Here is a 14,100-nt window from a genome sequence, read left to right as displayed (position 1 = left end):
TCGGTGGTGGCCATCGCTCAAAAAATTAACAACACCACACAACAACCCAAACGAAGGAAATGCAAAATTAAATATGGTGAATTTGCTCAAACTCACTACCATTAACTAAGTAACTATTTTTACTTCAAGGCCAAGTGAGCTATGAAAGTATTTTTCAGAAGCAACCTGACCACAAATGATTGCCCAAATAAGTGGATTATCATGTGGAAATATATAGCAGCCAAATACTGTTAAAACATGACCTTGATTCTAAATGTGGAGGGAAACACCGGAGGACCCGGAGCAAAATCCACGCGACCATGGGGAGAACATGCAAACTCCAAATATATGGGCGACAGATTCGGGGAGGCTATTGCCTGGTGTATTTGGCGATGTATTTCTTGCTTTATGTTTTTGTTGAGTGGTCCTTTTGTGTTTTCCTTTGGATGCTATTACGTTGGGCAGGACTCTTGCCGTCCAGTATTGTGTTGGATTAGCAGCACCCAGGTGTCGTAATATGGCTCATGAACGGCGGCTAGAGTTTAAAGACTCTAGCAGATTCTAAAATCTCTAAGAGGACCCTTATAACATGTGAGCTGCAGGGACTGGATTGTTTCCCGAAGCCTCAGGGGATGCTCTTCTTGGCGGCTGCGGTAAGGAGACCAACAACAGGTTTATGATATTCTGGTGTCGCGGGAATTCGACTCGCCACTCTTTATCCAGCCTCCTTATGGTGGTGCCAGTGAGCTTTGGTCAGGTTACAATTTGCCAGTCGTATTGAGGTGATTTTCTACGACGCATTGCATTCATGAAATGTCGCACTGGGCAACACCAAGTTCACGGGTTAACACAAAGAGCTGCAGCGCAAGCTCCATCGAACTTATCGTCATTATTTTATTAAATAATGCATCCGTTTATATAACGTAATGGAAACAATTCCTCATTTAAAACAAAACAATTACATGTTTAATATTTATTATAAATGTGGCGTTTCATTACCAATAGTGTAGTAGATGTCTAACATGAAAATGGGATCCTTGACAGCTGTTTAAAACAAGGTAGGGATATTGAATGCTGTTAAAGAAATTGATTGTCCATGTAGTTCGTTCCAAAACAAATGTAATGCACATTAGCGTCGTGTTAACGTGAAGAAGCATTAACCAAGCAAAATAGCTCTTTATTTTTAATTCACCCTGAGGTCCACTGTTGTTGTTAAAAAAATATTGTAAAAATATTATCGTGTTGACATGAAAAAAACTGTCAATATCTTTACAAGCTTAAAAACATTCCAAATAAGTTATTTTAAATCAAAAGACAATGACCCATGACACTTGCACAACTTAGCATAAACTGGGTTAGGAAATTGAACTGTCAATTGCATTGCAATAATAATGAAAATAGTATTAAATTGCAGTCTGCACGCAACACTTCTGACTTCATCTAACCTATATAATTCATTTTTTGTCCGTCCGTCCGTCCGCGTACGCTCCCTACCGGGGGATTTAGCTCTCGGACCGTGGGGTTCGGCGAGATTAAATTTTGCAGGTGGGCACGCCCCCGGCCCCGCGGTAAACTTAGGCATTTCCGATTTTTCGTCTCTAAACTTTAAATCGGACCGATTATCGATTTAGTGCGATTTATCTTTATTTATATATTTAACGCTTTATTTATTTATTTACTCTTGCCGGCCGGCGCGGACCACGGCGGTTGCCCCTGGCAACGAGTAGCGACGCATTCGCTGCGGGGTGGACGCCATTTTTAATTCCCGTTATAAATATGCGCACGCATTAACACGCGATTCTGAGGTAAATTCATCAAAGTTTCACGTCCTCTTCACTGCCCCCCCACCCCAATGTGTGCAATTACTATTATAGGGTCGGTAGATAATAAAATTATAGCGATTAGACAGTATTATTGTAGCGCGGGGGGTGGGGGGTTAACGGCCCCAGCACCCAGCCTCAGCCGAGTGGGCAATCTAGGCGAGGCCGGAGGCTCTGCACGGTACTAGGCCTCGACACGCAACTCTGTCAGGCGACGACTTTGTGGTATAAACTCGATATACCCCGCGTTGCCCGGGGGAAAAATACATTTAAATCTTCTGAAAACTTTAAAACATAATATTCCAATGAAAATACAACTGTGTAATTAAAATTATAAACTCGACCGCGCCAAGAATCGATTCTCTGAATCGCGAAAAGGAATCGATGGTTGTAGATTCATTTAGAATCGCCTTATTTCCGTTTAATATTAGTTGGTTATAGAGTTGATATAAACTGCTACGAATGGGAAATATCCGGTGTTGACCGGGGCTAAAATATAATTAAAAACTCCTGAAAACTTTAAAACATAACATAAGAATGCAAATAAAACTCTGTAATTAAAAATGGAAACCTCCTATGCGCCAGGAATCGATTCTTTGAATCGCGCAAAGGAATCATCGAAGGTTGTATATTCCTTTAGGAGCGCCCTTAACATGTGGTGAGGGGGAGAGTGCTGAGGGGGAGAGTGGTGAGGGGGAGAGTGCTGAGGGGGAGAGTGCTGAGGGGGAGAGTGCTGAGGGGGAGAGTGCTGAGGGGGAGAGTGCTGAGGGGGAGAGTGCTGAGGGGGAGAGTGCTGAGGGGGAGAGTGCTGAGGGGGAGAGTGCTGAGGGGGAGAGTGCTGAGGGGGAGAAGTCTGAGGGGGAGAGTGCTGAGGGGGAGAGTGCTGAGGGGGAGAGTGCTGAGGGGGAGAGTGCTGAGGGGGAGAGTGCTGAGGGGGAGAGTGCTGAGGGGGGGAGTGCTGAGGGGGAGAGTGGTGAGGGGGAGAGTGCTGAGGGGGAGAGTGCTGAGGGGGAGAGTGCTGAGGGGGAGAGTGCTGAGGGGGAGAGTGCTGAGGGGGAGAGTGCTGAGGGGGAGAGTGCTGAGGGGGAGAGTGCTGAGGGGGAGAGTGCTGAGGGGGAGAGTGCTGAGGGGGAGAGTGCTGAGGGGGAGAGTGCTGAGGGGGAGAGTGCTGAGGGGGAGAGTGCTGAGGGGGAGAGTGCTGAGGGGGAGAGTGCTGAGGGGGAAAGTGCTGAGGGGGAGAGTGCTGAGGGGGAGAAGTCTGAGGGGGAGAGTGCTGAGGGGGAGAGTGCTGAGGGGGAGAGTGCTGAGGGGGAGAGTGCTGAGGGGGAGAGTGCTGAGGGGGAGAGTGCTGAGGGGGAGAGTGCTGAGGGGGGGAGTGCTGAGGGGGAGAGTGCTGAGGGGGAGAGTGCTGAGGGGGAGAGTGCTGAGGGGGAGAGTGCTGAGGGGGAGAGTGCTGAGGGGGAGAGTGCTGAGGGGGAGAGTGCTGAGGGGGAGAGTGCTGAGGGGGAGAGTGCTGAGGGGGAGAGTGCTGAGGGGGAGAGTGCTGAGGGGGAGAGTGCTGAGGGGGAGAGTGCTGAGGGGGAGAGTGCTGAGGGGGAGAGTGCTGAGGGGGAGAGTGCTGAGGGGGAGAGTGCTGAGGGTTAGTGGAGAGTGGTGAGTGGTGATTGGTCAGTGGTGATTGGTGAGGATGAATGGTGAGGATGAATGGTGAGTAGTGAGGGTGAGGTTGTGTGGTGAGGGTGAGTGGTGGTTGTGACGGTGAGTGGTGAGGGTGAGTGGTGAGGGAGATTGGTGAGGGAGATTGGTGAGGGAGATTGGTGAGTGGTGAGTTGTGAGGGTGAATGATGAATAGTGAGCAAGAGTGGTGAGTAGTGAGGATGAGTGGTAAGGGGGAGTTGTGAGTAGTGAATGGTGAGGGTGAATGATAAGTACAGTCAATATGCACTGCTGTAATCATAGCAGGTACCACCACCACAGAATGTACTGCTGTCATCATAGCAGGTACCACCACAGTATGTACTGCTGTTATCATAACAGGTACCAACACAGCAGTATGCACTGCTGTAGTGATAGCAGGTACGACCTCAGTCGGTATACACTGCTGTAGCGATAGTAGATACTGCTATCGAGTTGGTAGATACCGCTATAGTAAATACTAAAACAATCAGTATATACCGCTACAGTCAGTCAATACTGCTACAGTCAGTATATACTACTATACAGTCAGTACATACTACCACGATGAGTAGCTACTAGAGTCAGTAGATACTATTATAGAGTGAGTAGATACTGCTATAGATTTTGTAGTTACTACTATAGTCAGTGGATACAACTGTAATAAAAGACTCGACCACGATATCTGGCTTGGTGTCCTTTATTCGGTTCGGTTGCTGTCTCCCACACGGCTGTCCTCCTTTGAGACCTTCCACACGGTGCCGACGCTGTTGTTACACCCGTCACCACTAACAGCCCCGCTGTTGGTCTCTGTCGCTCCCGTAGCCTCTTAGCAGCCTCGCTGCTGTTACTCTCACGCAGCCTCCCTGGCTGTACTCGCTGCAGCTCCTCCTCGTGTCGCTCCCGTAGCCTCGGACAGCCTCGCGGCTGTTTCCCTGTCGCTCCCGTAGCTCCTAGCAGCCTCGCTGCTGTCTCCCATACACAGCCTCCCTGGCTGTACTCGCTGCAGCTCCTCCACCGCTCTCCCTCTCCAGCAGCCCCACTGCTGTCTCCTCCCGCAGCTCCGCTGGCTGCTCCCGGGGTTGGTCACCGCTGGCCGACGGTGCCACCCCTCCCTGGTTTCGCCCTGCGTGGCCTCACCCTTGCTCAGTCTCCCACTCTCTCCCGTCTCCTTCCGGTTTCTCCCCTTAAGGACCCGAACCTTTCTCCCACGTCACATAACTCCACCTCTCCGTGACGTCACATCCGGAAGGTCGCTTACGCCCGCATTACACAACTATAGAGTCAGCAGATACTATACAGTTAGTCGTTACGAGTATATAGTCGGTAGATACTACTGTAGGCCCAGTAAATACTACTATGGTCAGTAGTTATTACAGTCACTAAATACTACTACACAGTCAGTAGCTACTACTGGCTCAGTAGATACTACGGTACAGTCAGTAGATACTACTACAGAGTCAATAGATACCACTTCCTCTGTTGTATGTAAGGTGTTGTTAGTATATATACCTACGAGGGGTAAAGATATTTTTTGAGGGGGAGGGGAGACCGCAATTTTCGGGAACCTTTTGACATCAACTATTTACCCCACACTTTCTACAACTTTTTGGACTTGTGAAAGCCTCTTATATATTTGTTGGTGGAGAAATGTACAAACAGCCCACCGGGCTTTGACAATACCTTAGTATCTGTGTAAATATATGTAAGGTTTTTAAGAAATATATTTTTCACCCGGGCAAAGCCGGGTACTTCCGCTAGTCACCCATAAATGTCTGTCCGTCCCGCGCGTGACGTCACTCCACATGAGGCCCACCCCCCTCATTAATATTCATGAGTGGGTGGATTTTTACACACGCAAAGGAAGGTAGAGCTGCATTAAATAATTTATTACATAAAGTCGCTTCAAATACGACGTTTCTTTACAGAAAGTAATGATAAAAAATAAATATACGCAGCAGTGCTCCATCCTTGCGTGACGTCACTGCAAATGAGGCCCCCCAGCCCCCTTCATTAATATTCATGCCCGCATAGAAATATACACTAACGCACAAGAGGGTCACGCACTCCACATGCCGCACTCATTAATAATCATGCGCGGGTGACATTACTCCTAATGCCACACCCCTCCACAATAACCATGAGGAGGGGACGTCACTCCACATGCTGAACCCCTCCCAAATAACCATTAGCGGGTGACGTCACTCCACATGGGGCAACCCCCCCTCATTAATAAGCATGAGCTGAACAATTTTTAAATTGAATATTTCAGATTTACTGCAATGTACACCCGGACAGAAAAGCTAGTACGAAGGATATTTATCTTTGTCTTGTGTGTGTACGTGTGTGTGGAGCGGTAGTGTAGTGGTTATAGCAATGTGCTACCAACCCAGCAACCGTTGTTGGAGTCTCGCTCACGGTACCTGGTATGGTGTGTAGTAAACATCGCCAATGGGGAGACGACAAAGCTGACCAGGCGTGGTGCTGGCCACCCACCCCCTCGTGTGCCGCAGCAGCCTTCATAGGTGCTCGCTAACATCACTTACCCTAACAGTCTACTAAAGGCTATATGGGGAATTGTTGTCGTTGTGATTGTTTTTGTGTTCCTGCTTTTTAGGGAGCAATTGTGTAGTGGTTTGCAACACTCTGCTACAAACTCAGACATCTGAGTTAGAGTCCCGGTTCCAGTTCAGAATCAGAATCTGTTTTCAGTCTGAAGAAATCTGATGACGGTAGGTCAGCAAGTTACAACAACAAACAATGCAAACACACGATAGGAGTGGCGGTGATGCCACAACGGTGCACATTGAGGCCAAATGAAGTGTCGAAGGCTTGCTGGCAGGAGGTCGTAGGGATACACTCAGGAGCCATGGGTTGACTGCTGTGCCAGGCTAGGTGCAGGAGGAGTTCACAGGACAGAACCAGGTGCCTTGGGTTGACTGAGATGACTCAGTCTGAGATGGGGCGCCACAATTGCGTGATGTTAACTACGTCGCCTGGTATATAGGAGGCCGTGGGTTCGATTCTGACCCTGACAACGTCTATATATTTGGAGTTCGCATGTTCTCCTTATGGTGGTTTGGATTTTTGTCCGGGTCCTCCTATTTTTGTCTCCACATTTAGAAACATGCATTTAAAGTATTTGGCTGCTATATATGTATACATGATCAGCCACTTCATTGGGCTTTCATTTGTGTCCAGTCGCTTCTGAAAAAGAGCTATATAGGTAAGGAGTCCTTACCTGGTAAAATCTAAAGTTTAGTTGTATAGACTAATTTTCGTGTGCCTGTCTCCTAATTTTCAATTTTGCGTGCCCGTTTTCAATTTTGCGTGCCCGTTCCACATTGTCATCTTAATTGCAACAGCAGTGCGTTCCCGTACACTCATTGATATGCTAATTCTCTCTGCCCCCTCCCTCTCTCCGTCCCCGCCCCCCCTCTCTATATTTAAGGGACCGTCACAGAAACGACCCCTCTCTTTGTGCCGATTTGTGTCCTCTCTCTGTGTGCCGTTGTGATGTCTGTCTGCTTGTATGTCTGTCTATAGTTTTCTAGTTAGATTTTTGTTGCTATTTCTTTTATACCTGATGACGATTGCTTGTGTTGCAATCGAAACGTCGTAATATGTTATTCTAATTTATTATTTTATTTTTAGACGTGACTTAACCGAAAAGAACCAAAGAATAATTCCTGCAGTCACGAAAGCTCCTAAATTAAGATTGAACCACTTCTACGGGGAAGTTTTAAGCTTATCCTTTTTCTTTCTGGCAATTTGTTCTCTCTGCCTGTGTCCTCTCTTTGGAATTTTCACACTTAAAATTCTAACTTAGCAAATTTTGAAACACGTAATCAACCAGGCTATGCGTTAATTGTGTGTTAACCGACTCTCTGTGTTGTATTACATCACATTTCGATATTTTGCTAGGTTATTTAATTTTCGTGTGCCTGTCTCCTAATTTTCAATTTTGCGTGCCCGTTTTCAATTTTGCGTGCCCGTTCCACATTGTCATCTTACTTGCAACAGCAGTACGTTGCCGTACACTCATTGATATGCTAATTCTCTCTGCCCCCTCCCTCTCTCCGTCCCCGCCCCCCCTCTCTATATTTAAGGGACCGTCACAGAAACGACCCCTCTCTTTGTGCCGATTTGTGTCCTCTCTCTGTGTGCCGTTGTGATGTCTGTCTGCTTGTATGTCTGTCTATAGTTTTCTAGTTAGATTTTTGTTGCTATTTCTTTTATACCTGATGACGATTGCTTGTGTTGCAATCGAAACGTCGTAATATGTTATTCTAATTTATTATTTTATTTTTAGACGTGACTTAACCGAAAAGAACCAAAGAATTGTATAGACTGGTAGATGTGTGACACTCGACACGCTCACGCACAAAAATGTATTGAGTATTGTATGTATTTATGACAAACAATCGCCGTTTAGACACCCTGCAGATATAATAGGCATCAGCAAAATGTCAGAGATCGCCCTTTTCACTGAAAACTTAGCAATGACAAAGTTGTCCGCAAGATGGGGCCATGTAGTTGCGGTTGTAAAATTCGCATACAATTTAATGAGCAGAATGGCACGACAGAATTATACATGGGCTCACCACATTGATCCTGAATATAATGATATTAGGTATTGGAAAAAAAAATCCACTTCCCAAGAAGTTTAACAAGATGTTATCTGTTAGAATAAATTCAAAAGTGTTCTGGATATGTAAAGGTCTGATCAGAACTGACTTCCTCTTAAAAGACAAAACCATCTATGGGGATATTGATGATAGGAACGGTGGTGGCTGGGAGAAACCATGATGACAAACACAGCGAGAAAAGTTAACTCAGAGCATGGTTCTTTCTAGGCCAATGCATCATCCAACGTAGCCTCACTGCAGTTACGACAGCGATCCAAAGTAGGTTTGAACTGATTCCTCATTAAACTTTACATTTTTACCAGATTTTGCTCGGTCAGAATTATTCCTTTTCGACAGGATGAAGGTAAGGGTTCGTGCGAAGTGATGTCATGTGTCGAGGAGTTTTTGCACATACGTGACAAATGCCTCCAATGAATAGGCATAGACAAGATGCAGCAGAAATGGACCGAGGGCATTGATGACAACATTAACTACTTCGAAAAACACAATGACTATACTCTTTGGTTATTTCGGTAAAGTCACGTAGGTGAAAAAAACAACCCAAAGAGTATGGATCCTTGCAGTCACGAAAACTTCAAATCTAGAACAATGACTATATAAAGCCAATTATATGTTTTATTTAAGGGGCACACAATGTTATGATCACCCATCATACAGCCCATCAACATAGCTGGGAAATGAAACTCAGCTCACAGCACTCACCTTGCAAGGTGTTACGAAAAAAAGTAAACAAACACGAGCAAGTGCACTCATACAATCGACATGTACAATAGACTACAATGCAGCAAAACACATTCTCGTACCGTACGAGAATGCAGGGTTAATGCTCCCCAGATGCAACCAATCTGCCTGGATCAGCTTGCTGAAATATGGGCAATTCAGCACAGTGCCAGGAGGCCCTCATGAAGCTATGGCTCTAAAAAAGGGCTGTGCGTGCACTTGTCACCAGAAAAAAGAACATCAGGTCTCAGCTCGCAAGCACCGAGCAATAAACTAAACACAATGTGCCATGGTCAATTGTTCGCTGGCATTTAGCGTGGTCTCTAACACGAATGGGAAAATGTGTTTAGATAGTTTTCTCTCAGACAGAAGACCAACAAGTGCGGGGTTGAGAGATAGGGGATACGCTGGAAGGAGGGGATAGGGGTTCGAGAAAGGTAGTTGACAGCGCAGTAAAACCTTAACAAATATGCAGTTTATAAACTTTAACGTGTGCAAGGACGTTTTCTTTGATATGTAACTCGTATTTGTTAGGGAATGGAGGTACCGACCATCTCCGAATGATTAGCAGCCACGGCTCGCCGGGTTATAAAGAAAGTGATAAAAAAAGAAGTGATATCCACATCACACGCAAAATACAACTTTTAAATGAGCTGCTTCATTCACCAAATGTCAATTATTTACATTAGACATTTTTATTTGGTCTGCATGCTCATTTTGAGGAGAGCATTGCTCCAAAATAATGTTTAGTCAGGTCCATTACTAATGCGAGTATGGCTTCATGTGAGCAAAAATGTGACAATGCTCAATGTAAAAGATATGTTCAAGAGGAAAACACGAAAATGATTCGCACAAACATAGTTACCAATCGCTTTATTTCGTGCATTTCTCGGAGGAATCTCGGACGTGGGGATATCAATTACATCCAAGTGTAATTCAATTCACTTTGTATGATTTAGGTATGTAAAACAAATCACACTAATCAGCTCAGTCTTAATTAAGCAAATGAACAGCAAGGAATTAAAGACAGTTCCGTTACGAGTTGTTACATTGTCACGTCTCCAATATTTAGTAATTTTAAACGTCTGAAAGCCGCTTATAATTAGCGAGGAATTAGCCACTAAGTGCATAATGGTAATAATTAGTTTGTCTTCAGTAGATATGAAAATATAACACGAGAACATGGTTTTCTTTGATGAAATGTGTCAGCAATATTTAATGATATTTATGTTAATAAAATAACGTCGTGATGTGTTCTTTTTGATTCAAGAGTTTGTCTGTAACTCAATATGTATTAACATGTAACTATTTATATTCCAATCTAAACTGTCAATCTGGATCGAATTAAGATTATAATTCCTTTAAAGCTCCTGGGAGTATAATGCAGTCTTGAAACATTTTCACTCCATCTCTACGGCTTCTCTATTCATATGCTGATAAGATGAGCCATTCCCCAAAACGTCACAAGTTACATTTCCTTTTAATGCAGTTGTATTGATTAACGTCTTGAGAAATTCTGGTCGGATCATAACATGACCTAAGTCGTACATCAATTACGAATCATAACATTAGCTTTAAAAACCCAGTTGTTTACGTAAACTTTTTAAGAAACACAACCACGTGCACATAAACACACATCCAAAGTATAAGTACAACGACGGATAGTGCATCATACCCCAATTGTCTATTACATTATGTTCCAGCTTTTAAACGTTCAACATTAACCAACCCACTTTGACCAGCTTGTAGAAGTGTAGTCAAATGACCCACACAGCGCGAGGAGGCCCACATCAAGATATGCTAAACAAACGGGCTTTGCGTGCACATGTCACCAGAAATGCGGATTTGGCTGGAAAATAAAAAAAAAATCAAGATATGATCTCTAGAGATGTTTTTTTCCAGGATCAGATTGCAAACTACGTGCAATGGTCGTTATCTCTGTTATCTAACATTGTTCGTTATGAACCGAGTATTGTGGGTGTCACACAGAAAATGCATCAGCGTTGTGATGGGGATGTATATAATGGGGAGGAGTTGGATATAAAAGAAGTGAGGGATACAGGTAATATCAGTCAGTTGAGCAGTGAATAACTAGATTTGAAGCTTTCGTGACTGCAAGGATTCATATTCTTAGGTTTTTTCGGTAAAGTCATGTAGGTAAAAAATTAAAATAAAAATTAATAAAAGTAAAATTAAAATAAAATAAAAAAATCACGACGTTTCGTAGGCAACACAAGCTTCCGTCTTCAGGTAGAACCGTCACAGCACGACTGCTGCATTGTGTTGCCTCCGAAACGTCGTGATTGTTTTTTTGACTTTTATTAATTAAAATTTTCATTTTTTACGTACGTGACTTTACCAAAAAAACCTAAGAATACAGTGAATAACTGCCTCACCTTCACTTGTTTTCAAGTGCTTGACAAACCTCATCATTTGTTTAGCTTAAGTCATGGTGTAGCTCACATTGGAATACAAATGTTTACATGAAACATCTGTTTTCTAAGAATAAGTGAACAAGTGCGAAAAGACACAAACACAACTGTTTACTTTTTTCCTTGCCATGTTTGCAATGTTGTGCACGTAAAAAAAAAATCTTATGTAACAATACTTACAAAATCATTTTATCATGTGAAATTATGTTTGAAGCCAGGAATGAGTCACTCGGTGCATACTGTTTTTGTTCGTGCTAAGTAGATAATAAAGCTCACCTCTACTCGTGTGGGGGACGCTTCAATATCCTTTACACCCCAAACAGAGTCATCCCAAAAAAATATTTATATTCGAGTAGTAGAGCAGATAACAGCGGCTGAGTGAGTGAGTGTGTGAGATTTAGGTCACATTTAGACGACACCCTCAATGACAACTACACCACCAAAATGCGCTCCGCCACACACCACTGCACTCCACCACACCTCTAGATCATTACAGAAATACGCTGTACCACTACACCACGACGACACCACGCCTCTACATATCCCCACTTACCACACCCCTAAACCACACCATTAGCAACAGTGCGGTTCAGCGATGGCTTTCCTAGCGACGGTGTCCCTAGCAACTGCGTCTCTCGAAACGGTGTCGTGAAAACAAACGGTCAGCTATATTCTTGGTTCTTTCGGTAAAGTCATGTAGAAGGGAAACAATAAAATAATAAACATATAAAATAATTTTTTATTGTTTCCCTTCTACATGACTTTACCGAAAGAACCAAGAATATGAATCCCTGCAGTCACGAAAGCTTTAAATCAAAATTTAAACGGTCAGCTGTTACCGAAGGCATCTTTAGAGACGGCGTTCCTAGCTATGGCTGGACCTGCAATAATCTTTGGAGAGCATTTGGAGGCTGTTGGGAGGTGCTGGAAGGAATTATTGATTTATGCAAGGAATCAGTGAATTAGTTAAGATTGTGTACGAATTTTTGTGTTTGTAAGTGTATGTATGTGTGTACGTGTGTGTACAGAGGAGCAGTAGTGTAGTGGTTAGCGTGCTGCGATAACAACCTGGCGACCCAATTTCTATTCCCACTCACGGACAACATCAGTGACGATTATCTGAACCGGTCCTGGGCCTCCCCTAGGTCGAATCATCCTCAAATGTGTACCTGGTGCTGTGTGTAAACATCGCCTTGGAGAGACAAAGGCGTTCGGCCGTGGTGCTGACCACCCATCCCCGAGTGTGCCTTGGAAGCCTTCATGGGTGCTCGCTAACAGCGATTGCCATTACAGTCTGCTAAAGGCAACGTGGGGAAACTTTATCTTCGTGATTGTATTCATATATGTCTGTTTCTGCTTTTTGAGGACTAGTTGTGTAGTGGTTTTCACACTCAGATACCTGAGTTAGATTGCCTGTTCCAGTTAGAAATCACACTCTTCATATAGACTGGGAAAATCTGATGACCAATGAAGATCTCTGTCACAGTTGTCCAGTAAGAGCGGGTCAGCAGGGTACAACCACAAACAATACAAACACACGATAGGAGTGGCGGTGATGCCACAACGGCGCACTTTGAGGCCACATGAAGTGTCGAAGTCTTGCTAGCACGAGGTCGTTGAGACACACTCAGGTGCCATGGGTTGACTTCTGTGACAGGTTACGTGCAGGAGGTCACGGGACAGACCCAGTTTCCGTGGGTTGTTCTGCTGTGCCAGGTTAGGTGCAGCGGATACACACAAATACAATCACAAAGACAAATATTCCCTATATAGCCTTTCGCAGTCTGTTAGGGCAAGATCTGTTAGTGAGCACCTCTGAAGGCCGACATTGCACACAAGGAGGTGGGTTGCCGGTCGCATTTGTCTCCCCAGTCGCGATGTTTACTACACACCACACCAGGTACACATTTGAGGCTGAGTCGACCTACGGAAAGCCCAGGACCGGTTCAAATAATGGTCACTAGTGATGGCCATGAACGAGAATCGAACTCCGATCGCCAGAGCGTGCACCCCCCCCCCATGCTTCAACGTCACGGTGGTGAACGTCAGTGATTTGTGGAGGAGCACAGTTTGGTGGTCTAGTTGTAATTGAGGGTGTAGTTTCAAACGAGAGACAGAGAGAAAGAAAGAGACAGAGAGGAGAAAGGGAGAGAAAAAGAGACAGAGACATAGACATACTCCCATGACTCCTGGAACACATATAAACACCCTCACATGCACACAGTGACACATGTTATGATAACAATCTCAGAGGCACGGAATGTAGTGTTCAGCCCCTGGCTAAAATGTCAAGATTCTCAGTTCCAAACATGAAATCAGTGAATGATGAGAAAAAACAATCATAACAAAAGAATAGTGCAGGCTGAAAAACCATACCTTCCAAACAAGACACACACATCTGCTGCTGTCACTTCTCAAATTTCCGGGCCCTAGCCGAGCTTGGCCCTCGCCGAGCTTACATTTACAAGCAAATTTCTCTCTCCTACTCGCTCTCTCCGACTCGCTAACATTAGCTGCCCAGCCCATCTCGAAACATTTATAAACAGCCTGCCTCAGCAGATTTCCCTCTTTTTCACCTGAAGACGATTGCTTGTGTTTGCGATCGAAACGGCGTGATATTGTTATTATTTGTATTATTTTTTCTATCTACGTGGCTTTTCCGAAAGAACCAAAGAATATGAATTCCTGCAGTCACAAAATATTTAAGTCAAGACACACACGTTATTTTAATTAAAAGCAGACGGCCATTTATGGAAATACAAAAAAATCCCATCAGCATTTCCTTAATACATGTGTAGTGGTTTAACGCGCGCCAAGGCGGTTAAT

The sequence above is a fragment of the Lampetra fluviatilis genome, chromosome 80 (assembly GCF_964198595.1).
Source record: "Lampetra fluviatilis chromosome 80, kcLamFluv1.1, whole genome shotgun sequence".
Classification (NCBI taxonomy): domain Eukaryota; kingdom Metazoa; phylum Chordata; class Hyperoartia; order Petromyzontiformes; family Petromyzontidae; genus Lampetra; species Lampetra fluviatilis.
The sequence above is the reverse complement of the archived record's forward strand: the minus strand, read 5'-3'. Positions refer to the sequence as shown.